The sequence below is a fragment of the Saccostrea cucullata genome, unplaced genomic scaffold, assembly GCF_032062105.1.
Source record: "Saccostrea cucullata isolate Sc308-1 unplaced genomic scaffold, CSIRO_AGI_Scuc_v1 ctg3360, whole genome shotgun sequence".
Lineage (NCBI taxonomy): Eukaryota > Metazoa > Mollusca > Bivalvia > Ostreida > Ostreidae > Saccostrea > Saccostrea cuccullata.
Window position 1 is genome coordinate 197,471 of NW_026926468.1, and position 12,571 is coordinate 210,041.

The 12,571-nt window shown below is 31.7% G+C and overlaps 2 protein-coding genes across 2 annotated transcripts in view; both read right to left on the reverse strand.

The window, feature by feature from the left end:
- LOC134271766 (toll-like receptor 6) overlaps positions 1-12,571 on the reverse strand; it is a 268,180-nt gene that overhangs the window by 197,470 nt on the left and 58,139 nt on the right. The window lies entirely within an intron of this gene.
- LOC134271763 (ryncolin-1-like) overlaps positions 6,557-12,571 on the reverse strand; it is a 38,777-nt gene continuing 32,762 nt past the window's right edge. The window contains exon 8 of the mRNA XM_062753975.1: positions 6,557-7,154. The gene's annotated coding sequence lies outside the window, so the exon portion shown is untranslated. The remainder of the gene's footprint in view (positions 7,155-12,571) is intronic.

A 12,571-nucleotide genomic window follows, 5' to 3' on the forward strand; every position in this document is an offset into this window, starting at 1 on the left:
AGGGAATTCGTATTTTACCGTTTTAGATGCCAAATCAGGATACCATCAGATCGAGATAGAGGAAAGTCAGAAGGAAAGGACTGCATTTACCGTAGGCCCATTAGGATTCTACGAGTACAACCGCATGCCCTTTGGCTTATCCAACAGCCCGGCCACATACCAACGCCTAATGGAAGACTGCCTTGGTGAGCTACATCTTAGCATCTGTTTTATATTTTTAGACGACATTATCATCTTTTCTAAGACCTTCGAAGAACATCTACAACGACTTCAACAAGTGTTTGATAAGCTGAGAGATGCTGGACTTAAATTATCCCAAAAGAAGTGCACATTTTTCCAACAAAGAGTTAAATACGTAGGACATATAGTTTCCAACAAAGGCATCGAGACGGACCCAGACAAAACCAGTAAAGTCATCAACTGGCCTACCCCAACAACACCAGAAGAGGTTAGGAAGTTCCTGGGATTCGTGGGATATTACCGCAAATTTATCAAGAATTTTAGCAAGATCGCCAAACCATTGTGCCAATTAATGCCGATTCCAACAGAAGGCAAGAAAGCAGCTAAAAAGAGTGCAGCAAAGAAGTGGAGATGGGGCACAGAGGAACAACATGCATTTCAACATCTGAAAGAAGCTTTGATATCACCCCCAGTATTAGGTTATGCAGACTATAGTATACCATTCGAACTGCACACAGATGCAAGCCACCAAGGACTGGGGGCGGTCCTCTATCAAGATCAGAGCGGACAGAAAAGAGTTATCAGCTACGCCAGCCGAGGACTGACAAAAGCAGAGAAGAATTACCCTGCCCATAAATTAGAATACCTAGCACTGAAGTGGGCAGTGTGTGACAAATTTAAAGATTATCTGCTAGGAAGTAAGACTAGGGTACTGACGGACAATAACCCACTCACCTATGTCCTCACAACGGCTAAATTAGATTCGACAGGACATAGGTGGTTGGCAGCTCTTGCCAATTTTGACCTAGAAATTCAGTATCGGCCAGGTAAGAAAAACTCTGACGCTGACGGACTCTCTAGACTAACAGGACAGACAAGTGAATCTTGTTATATTTCAGATGATTGTTTCAAGGCTGTTTGTAATTCTATTCAATTAGATATTCCAAATGTAGAAAAATTGTCTTTTGATTCAGAAATTGTGAACCAGCTAAACACACAAATTCCAGGTCAGTTTAAACAGGTTGATTGGGTACAAGCACAGAAAGAAGATGCGGTTCTCAGAAATTGGATCCATCATGTAAAGTCAGGGAAGAAACCGAGAATGGAAGATCTACCACCATCCCACCATTCCCTAGCCTTGATTAGGAACTTCCATTCCCTTCACCTGATTGATGGTATTCTATATAGGAAAACAAAGATAGATGACAAAGAGAAGACACAGTTGGTGATTCCTAAAGACACAGTACCAGTCATTTTGAAAATGCTGCATAATGACTTTGGACACCCAGGACGAGACCGATTGATTTCTTTGGTAAAGGATCGTTTCTATTGGAATGGTATGAACAACGACATTGACAACTGGGTGAAAGGCTGTCCACGATGTTTAAGAAGAAAAGTACCAACCAATCAACGTGCACCACTAATGCCAATTAGGACATCCTACCCACTCGAATTAGTATGCATGGACTTCTTGACCTTAGAGCCATCAAAAGGAGGTTACCATCATATCCTGATAATAACGGACCATTTCACGAGATTTGCCCAGGCCATCCCTACAAAGAACCAGACAGCAAAAACAACTGCTGAGGCCCTTTACACCAACTTTATGACAAAATACGGCTTTCCTACTAGAATACATAGTGACCAAGGAGCCAATTTTGATGGTAATATCATTAAAGAACTTTGCAATATAACAGGGATGAAGAAGTCCAGAACAACCCCCTGTCATCCCATGGGCAATGGAATGTGTGAGAGGTACAATAGAACCCTTATGAACATGCTTGGAACACTCAACCCAAATCAGAAGTCTAATTGGAAAGCTCATATTCCATCACTAGTACATGCCTACAACACCACAAGACATGAAAGTACAGGGCAATCACCGTACTTGCTGATGTTTGGAAGAGAACCGAGGCTACCCATAGATATTACCTTTGGAATCAACAACCCAGAGAAGAAAACCATGACAAAATATGTAGAAGATCTAAGAACAAGGATGAAGTCAGCATATGAATTAGCATTAAGAGCAGCAGAAAAAGCAAGAGAAAAACAAGGTAAGTATTATGATCAGAAGGTAAGAGGTGCTAATTTACAGACAGGTGATCGAGTCTTGGTGAAAATTGTAGCCTTCGACGGTAAACATAAGATTGCAGATAGATGGGAGGAAGAGGCATACATAATCATCAAACAGCCAAACCCTGAGGTTCCAGTATATAGAGTACAAAGAGAAGATGGCCTTGGAAGAACAAGAACATTACATCGAAATCTTCTGTTGCCGATAGGATGCATTGATCCAGACCAACAGCAGATTATTCCAGAAAAGCCAAAGCCTAAACCGAGACTAAAGAAAGCACAACAAACACAAGAGAAGACAGAAAACCACAAAGAAACTGTTGCAGAGGTAGAAGAGAATGCAGATCTTAGTGATTCAGATGATGAATACTTTTTGCAGGTACCGGTACCACCAAAGAGAAGTCATGCTCTAGACAATACTCAACACAGTATTAGTGAAGAGAGAGCTGAGGAGAGAACAGATGATAGAGGAGAAGAAGCCAGACCAGAGCCAGTGAGGGAAACCCGGGAAATCCCTGCACCCCAGACAGAGGAGGGTGGTGGCTTAGGGTCAGGAGAAGAAGAACAAGTGACAGTAAGAAGATCTGCAAGGCAGCGCAAACCACCAAAACATCTTGATGACTATAAAGTTTACCAGATCAGTAGCGACACCAAACACAGAGAATTAGATATGCTCAGACAGATGTATTTTATGACAGATGTTCCAGAGGAGAGAACACTGTTATTGAAGAGCATCATCAGTTTTGTTAATAAGGATTAATTTATACAACTACATTTTATGCTTTGCTGTAGTAAATGACAGGGACGTCATTTCTCAGCTGGGGGGAGTTTGTGGTAGTTGTACTTAGTTTTATTTTATTTTAATTAATGCTATATTTATTTTATTTCAGGAATTTCATTCATTCATTCATTCATGCATTTACATAGCGCTGCGCATTACTAATATTTTGTTTAAAATTATAAACATCCCTATTTAAATAATGGTTTAACCCAAAGACTATGGGTTAAGGTAAGTTTTATAGAAGAGTCTATTTATAAATAAGGGTGTAGTCTATATTCATCCTTTCCATTGGTCAGTTGTTATTGTTTGGTCTGAGTTGTCCATTCAGGCGGGAAAACCTTTGTTTCAATCTATTCATAGCTACATTCTGAGTAGGGTGTTGTCAGAGATCTGTGTGTCTATATTAAAAACCTGATATTAAATTTTGGAGTAAATTAAACACCCATAAACTGTAAGTAAACCTTTTCTTAAACTGAATAAATGATCATAAACTTCAATTAAAAGATAGTGAATGAATTAAGTATTTTAAACTTAAACTTGCTAAACAAGTATGAATGTGATAGAGTGAAAGTTTTAAAGTTATAAAAGTAAAGATTGATATATTGAAAGTTATATGAGCAAGTTATATTTTAATCTAATTCATGTAGATCTTTAGAATTGAGATCTGAGTTTGAATTATTATGATTTTATTATTTGTTAATTCATTAGGTCTGTCATCATGTAATTAATTGATTCTAAATCCTCATCAAGTGATCACTCAGTTCCATACACTGGTATGTTCAAATTCATATTCTTCAAGTATTGTAAATAGATAATTGATAAATGTAAAAGAAATATAATCTTTAGTAAATTTGAATTTCAAAGAGTTATTGCCCTTTGAATGTGTTTAGTACAAATGTAAAGTAATGGCCTAAATGAATGTTTTATGTGTTTAAATTGAAATCGTTTTGTGTTGTAAAGTGAATGTGCTTGTCTTTATGTTGTCTATGTGTTTATACGTTGTTATTGTTATTTTAGGGTTGATTTCCATTGATTTCCATTTATTTTCCTTTGATTTCCATTGATTTTCAACTTATTTATATCATCTTTAATTCATCTATCTCCATGGAATAAACGAATCCAACCCCGTACCGACTTGTTAATCTTAATTTCAACAAGAACCGGTTACATATGGGCAAGCTCAAAGTTTTCTAAAAGGGGGTCAATCTTCACGGCCAAAGGGTCACATTAATTGTGCCCAGGGGAAGGCTTTGTCATAAGACAAACATATGTAAAGTATAAAATTTCTACCACAAACTATTTAGAATTATGGCACAGGTTAAAGTTGTTCAACGTTTAAATATAAAAGTTGCATGGTCATACTCTAAGGTCAAAGGTTCAAAAATATTTATACTCATGGAGAGCCCGGGGAAAACATAGACTTATGCTCAAGGTTTAATTTTGGTAAATTTTTAAAAATCAATCAATCTGCAATGCCAAATGCCAAATATCAAGGTATATTTGAAATACAAATAGGGGTCTTTTTAAGGATAGGAAAAAATGTAAAAAAAGAAAAAATAATAAATATTATATAAATAAAATAAAAAGCCCATCCTTTCTGAAACATAATCTGCAGAAAAGACATAGAATTTATTTTATCCTATAAGCTCCCAAATGATAATTTTGAAGTCAAGAACTTAAGTTGTCTAGTGCGAAAATTAAACATCAGCGGGTTGTAAGATCTCAAGTACTCTTTAGTACTCATTTTATTAATATAAAAATTTCAAATAGATATATGGATAAATAAACAAATTATGAGATTTTATGTGATGAATTGTATCGCCTTACGGCGCATGGACGATAACGTCAAAGTTTCTAAAACAGCGTCACGTTTTACATCTATGCTAAAATTAAGTTGGATAAGTCCCACTTAAATTTAGGAATTTCACTGATGCACACATTTGTGTCCCCATAAACAGTTTTGTAACTAATCTGGCACACATATGTGATCTTCTGAAGATTAAATACTAAGTTACGGACATATTCTCACCATCATTCAACTAATAGACAATCTTATATCAACGGTCGACAGTGACAGCGTCTTTTCCTCTTACAAATAGCAGATTGTCCTATGTTTTGTACTACCCGGGGACTCGATCAAAAAGACTTTTCATTTGTACACTAATGAACTGGTATTATATTTTATTTTTTTCTTCTGTAATTATCTAAGTATCTTAAGGGTTCATTATATCATTAAATCACACTGAACTGCTCTCCGGTGCACCATTACTTCATCAAACGTCGCCATTTTTTGGTGTGTTGTGTTAACCATTTTCCCAGGAAACTGCCAAAATTAACCAAATGCATTGAATTTTTTAGAAAGTCGACAAATAGATTGTGGAATCAAATAAGAATACTTTTTAACCCCAATCTTATGTACTAGTATTTAAATTCTGGTTTTTTTTTTCGAATCAATACTTGTGTATTCCCTGATAAAACCTTGGTTTTTCTTCAATGCGCCGTAGGACCCTACACTGTGCGCTTCAAGCATTATTAAATTTTTATTTTTGTCAACATTTTATCAAAAAACTTATGATACAATTAAATATTTACTGAAAATTTCTTCTAAGTGCGTCCATTATTTTTCGAGATAAACGCTTTGTTTTCGATTTTACCGGACAACCCTCGCATATTAGATGTTGATCATTCCTGCAAATTTAAGAGAAATGCCTATTTTGAAAGAATTAATATTTTGATGCAAATTTTACATGTCCATTTTGACGCCAATAAAAAAAATCCCAATTCCAATGCAAGTGTGTTTTTTCCATAACGAAATTTAATCCATGACTGCATGAAATAATTTAATAAAGAACAATAGTTAAGTTTGTATGAATTTATGAGAAATTGAAGTACATTCCTAAAGATATTATAGGGTGATAAAATTCTGAAATGCAAAATTAACTTTTTTTGTTTACCATGTTTCCACGATCAAGTCACTTCCTAACCATATTTTCGTGAATAATTTATCTTTTCTCACTGTAATTTCGCAAAATCGCACTAGAGCGTTTGCCAGTGTTACTTTGAACTCCTCTGATTTTATAATTTGCAGAACATCGAAAAATAAAAGCTTCCAAAAATATTACTAGGGCTGATAGATAATAAATGAATTTGTAGACGCAAATAAATTTAAGTATTAACCAACTTCATGGTCAATCCCAATAGTATCTTAATATATTTCATATTTTACCTACAGTATAATTCTCTTTTACCCATGTTTATTGTTTGAAGAAAGTAAATACAAGAAGTCAATATCAAAGAAGATCTATTAGGCTTGTCCATTTTTACATATAATTGTTGAGAAGTATACTAGACATTTATTGAAGACAGTGTCCAAACTTATCAAGGTGAATGAAAAAAAATTGAAATAATAAATGAGAGAACAATGCACAGAACAAGAATGATAGAATCAATTTTTAGCTAAATGCATTTTCGGGGAAAATGCAGTTACAAATGCTGAAGCCAACAATCAAAAAGTGCCATGACCATTGGGAAGGGTATAAAAAAAATCAAACATGCTCTGATAGGCCACAGACTGTTGTTTCCCCATAATTTATAATAATTGAAGTCTAGTTGTTTTCTATTCTTTTTTTCAGAAAATGGTTTACTTACGTAGCTATGACCTCTCACCAGTACTTATTTGTGCAACGAAATGTAAGCAAAACATTTTAAACAATAATACATAACACAGAAAAGAAATATGCCTCAAAAACAGATGTAAATTTACTTTTTAACATTCTGGAAGATTCACGTCAATTAAGACGATAAATGGCATGCATAGACAGTTCTATTGAGGGAATCCTTGCTGACAAACTTTATATTATGACTTTTTTTTCATTCCTGATCATCATTTTTGTATTGGTTATGTTAGATCCATCAGATAAGAGTGGAAACCAAGGTTGAGGCCACTCAGCAGAGCCATACGGACCATTAAGGTACACATCATGGCAAAAATTGTACCACCATCCTCCCTGGTGGTCACCAGCACAGCTATATGTCTTGGCTTTGTCGTTATTCCTATCATAAGTACTAAATCTTGCCCCATTGATCACGTCTCTTGGTGGAACATTCCTTACCCTGTCTTCTGGAAGTGAAATGATCAATACTATCAATATTGACATTGATAGCGACACTACATAACAAAAGAAGTTTCATTTCAAAAGAAAATACAACAGATTATTTGTTTAAAGTAAAACAATATGAGACATAACGATTAATAAATGGGGATATTTTAATATTACTTAGAAGGGATGGCAATCGAATACAGAATTGCTAGTCGGCTAGCCGTAAGATGGTTAACGTATTAAATACATAATATTTCTTTTTCCTTAAGAAGCTCTAATAATGCATACAAGAAGATTGATAATGTTTAGTTGTTAAATCATTTTATATTCTTGATTCTTAAGCTTGCTTAAGAAAAACAAACGCAAGCTTAATATATTATTTCAGTTTCAATACACTCAGGAAAAAGTAAGAAAACCACGATTCATGTCTGAGAAATCATTATCCCTGATAAAGCAAATTACACATACATTTATTCTGTGTTGTCACCATAAAGACTAGGTGAAACAAGTCACTTTATTTACAAAGTGTGCTTATAATAAGTAATTTTTCGATAGATAACTTAAAAAAAAAACAATCATATTAATTAGCAGTTTTCAATGTTGATGTATTTATCATGATGGAAAAACAGGGTAGTGAGGGTAACGACAGTGTGGTTTAATAGTAAATAACACTTCAAACACAAAATGATTAATTACCGTACAATCCCAATCAGGGGAACCATGATAACATCCAATTTTAAGTCAGCTTGGATATGTAAAAACGTAGAAAAATGTAAAACAAACCTATCACATGTTTTTTTAAACATTTGAACCATTTACACATAGCGAAACTTGCAAAACTTGGAGGTTACAAATTGTAATCTGGATTTTTTTTTTCAATTTTCAACGACGGAAGTTCGGAAATGAAAATGATGTTGTCATACAGCCTTCAATGTCTTTTATTCAATTCCTTACTACATAATTTAACAGTAATGGACTCTTTAGTGTTGAATATGGTTTGTTATTCACGAGAATCGCCTCGGTTAATATTGATATTTTTTCTGGTGAATAACAAACTACATTCAACACTAAAAGAGTTTACAATTGTCAAATTACATATGTATAATTACATAATGATACATAATGATTTGAATAAATAAGGCATTGAGGGCTGGATGACTACATGTACATCATTTTCTATAATTGTATATGAGAATAAGCAACAATATACCGTGAACATGTTATGAATAGCAATTGCTCTTCTGGCATATCATGGAAAATATGCCAACAGAGCAATTGCTATTCATAATGCCATGTTCTCTGTATAATCGTTGTTTATTAAAAGCAGAAATGTTAGGTGAAGTCAATATATGGAATATTGTTTTTTTCTGAAAAGCACACTACTCCAGGTTGTATTTGAAAAATGTAGATTTTTCTACCAATAAATAACCATGCACATTTGCATACCGTTGATAATACATTTTTCAACGAAAACATAGAGTAGTGTCTTATTCAGAAAAACAATATACCATGAAGCATTTTGTGACTTCATCTAACATTTTATGATAAAATGGTGCCGTAATCTGAACGTTCAGAGTACTGATTGTAAAAAACATGTATTTCTTGTAATTCTCATGTTAGTCTTAATAACATGTATGATTACTTTGATGCTTTCATACGAACATTCATATGCCTAAAAATAAATGAAAAGGTAATTTGAACGTTTAAAAAATTTAAGAATGTAAAAAAATCATATAAGTGGGAAAATGCCTCACTTTATAAACAACAGGAAAAGACATTTTTTCTGAGTTGAAGTGCCTTTTTTAATTGACAATAAACCATTTTGAAACTTTTTTTCGTTTATATAATTCCAACTCTTTTATGAAATAAACCCACAATGATCTTCAGTTTGTTTACATAGAGTCAAGTAGTATAAATCGTTGCAGCCTGAGATTATGGCAATCGAATCGTACTGTGGTGGGTGACAAAATATGTTTTCCTTTTTACATAAACCAAAACTTTTGAAATAAAAAAAAGTTGTTCGAAGAAAATGAAATTAAGCATGCACATTGGAAATTGTCATTAAAATGTGGTTGTATTTCAGATGAAGAAATATATTACAAACCCAAAGTTCCATTTGCTTTTCCACTAATATTCAGTCTATAGTCAGACTTTTCATCGGTGATGAAGAAAAAATCATATTTTATATAAAGGACTGTTTCGTTGAATAGAGTAATTTCCATGTAAAGAGAACTACTTCTTTCTTTTTTAATTGGTGTATGATGTCATTTCCTGTAAAATCATATGTTTTAATCGAGAAGTTGTTAATTTCAAACATTGAATTTTATTATATAATAAATACTATTGACGATGAAAAATAAGTGAAAGTGTACGAATAGAGTAAATTACAACAATTCTAAGACAAGAAATTTTCATTGAGATTGAAATCGTACAACGTTTACAGATACTTAAATTGGCAAATGATAAGAGTAATATTGTCCGCGTTTTTGTACATTCAAAATTGTAATTATATTCTTTGAACATAAATTGCAATTTTTATTCATGGTAGGTGTCTGATTTATTATTGATTTAATTATTTTACCAATCCAGTAGCTTGTAGAAACATCTCCAAAGTCCATCTTATATTATCTTCCCAATTTCGTTCAAAGCTCACATCACCTGACTGTCTTCTTTGTATCACCTTCGTAGATATTTTTTATTGTAAAAACATTGATCTTCAAATTGAAAGATTAAAAATGTAAAAGATAAGAAATTTAGATAAGTCTTGAAATTAATAAAACATCGTCGATCTATTTGAATAATTTAAATTTCGTTGTAACACGTCATTTAATTAGATAAAAGATTTAGTTCATATTGTACATAACTAGCCTTCATCAAAATATATTACTCCGTCCGACGTTACTTTTGAAAAATGCTCAATTTAAATTCATTTTTATAGAAAAATTGTTGCTTTAAATTTAATAGCTACGCAAGTTGTACTGGTAAAGCATGGTTTGGAACAGCTTAGTTTATAAATATATATATATATATATATATATATATATATATATATATATATATATATATATATATATATATATATATATATATATATATATATATATACATATATATATATATATATATATATATATATATATATATATATATATATATATATATATATATATATATGTATATATATATACATGTATTTATATATATATATATATAAAGTCTATTTATAGTCCCTATATTATCTATACAAACGCAAACAGTTCATAACACTACATATTCACCGGATTTTAGGCCGTATTCACCGGAGGGTCAATTCGCGTGCAACGGCATTGTGACGTCACAATCAAAATATCAAACAACATTGTAAACAATGGTTGCAACGGCCGCAGCGAGCTACGTATCTGAGCAGGAAAACGATTATCCAAACATTTTTCAGGATTATTTTTTAAAATCTGGACGTCTTACACATAGCCAAACTCGGAAAGGAAAACACGGAGGTTACAAACAGGAACCTGGAGATTTTTTTTTCAACAATGGAAGATCACAAATGAAAATGGAATCGTCATAAAGCCTTCAATGTCTTATCTATACAAATCCCGACTATATAATAAAACAATTATGGACTTTTTTGGTGTTGAATATGGTTTGTTATTCACCAGAAAAATATCCATATTGACCTCGGCTTCGCCTCGGTCAATATGAATATTTTTCTGGTGAATAACAAACCATATTCAACACCAAAAGAGTCCATAATTGTATAATATATATATATTTATTACATTTTTACCCGTGATTTACTGTAATTTATTCATTGAATAAAAATGATATCCTGTCACAGTATGAAAGGATAACAAAATGATATCCTGTCACAGTGTGACGAATATCAGAAGTGCGGGAAAACTCGAGATTTCCCTTCCCATAACGAAGATTGTTGTAAAAAAAACTTCCTTGACATAAAATAAGATAGATGGAAATAAATAAACCATTCTGACAGCAAATAAAAACTGTCAAAAATTACCAAAATATTTTGCTAAATCCATGTTTACAGTGTTTTCACCTCACTTAGCTATGACGTCTTAACCGCTCAACTATGACGTCATGTAGCCTATCATTGTATTACAAAAAGGCAGAGGCAAAGGAAAAATCAAAGATTTTTGTTTAAAAATGTAATAAACAGAAAATTCAATGTTTTGTAGTTGAATATGGAATTTTTTCACTCGTGAGACAGGATTTTTTTTTATATTTTCACTCGTGCTTCGCACTCGTGAAAATAAAAAATTTAAATAACTATTGAAATAAATTCATAATATATATATATATAATATATATATATATATATATATATATATATATATATATATATATATATATATATATATATATATATATATATATATATATATATATATATATATATATATATATATATATATATATATATATATATATATAAATATATATATATATAATATATATATATATATATATATATATATATATATATATATATATATATATATATATATATATATATATATATATATATATATATATATATATATATATATATATATATATATATATATATATATATATATTCGACAACAAAAGTTGTAAAACGTTAGCGCTTTCATTCAAATTCTTCAGACGTTTTACTTTGAACATTTGACGTTAAAATGTAAATTTTAACGTCAAATATTCAAAGTAAAACGTCTGAAGAATTTGAATGAAAGCGCTAACGTTTTACAACTTGTGTTGTCGTTTTTATCTTTTTTTAAATATTCATTGCCGGACACTGTGACTATATATATATATATATATATATATATATATATATATATATATATATATATATATATATATATATATATATATATATATATATAAAGCACTGAAAATGACCAACGACACGCACAATAAAAATTGTCAAATTTTCGGGACGCCCTGTCCCTTCCTCAGGACAAAGAAAAAAGTTAAAAAGTCATAAGAACAAAGGAAAAATAGAAACAAAAAAAACTAGCTCTACTACTAAACTACTAAACACTAGATATTTACATACTCAATTACATGTTGAATTCGAGATTTTTAAGAACAATAATAAAGAAAGAAATCCGGACCGCTATGAAATGCGTCCGGTCTATCGGGTATACTCGGGTGAAGTGCGATTTACATAATTGAACGAATTAATTATGCTAATTAATTACGACAATCAGTAAATCGTACATTGTTTCATTCTCTCAAAATGGCGTAACTTTACTTAATAAAGAATAATCAAAGAAAAATAAGATGGCAGGGATATTTAAACATATGAATTATGATCCATTATAAATTTTGAAATATTTAAAGACTTATTACCGGGAAGAAATAATTAACAAAGGCGAAAGCAATACATAGTTATGTGGGTTGTTCGAGAGTTGGTGACGCAAATTGACTGTAGAGT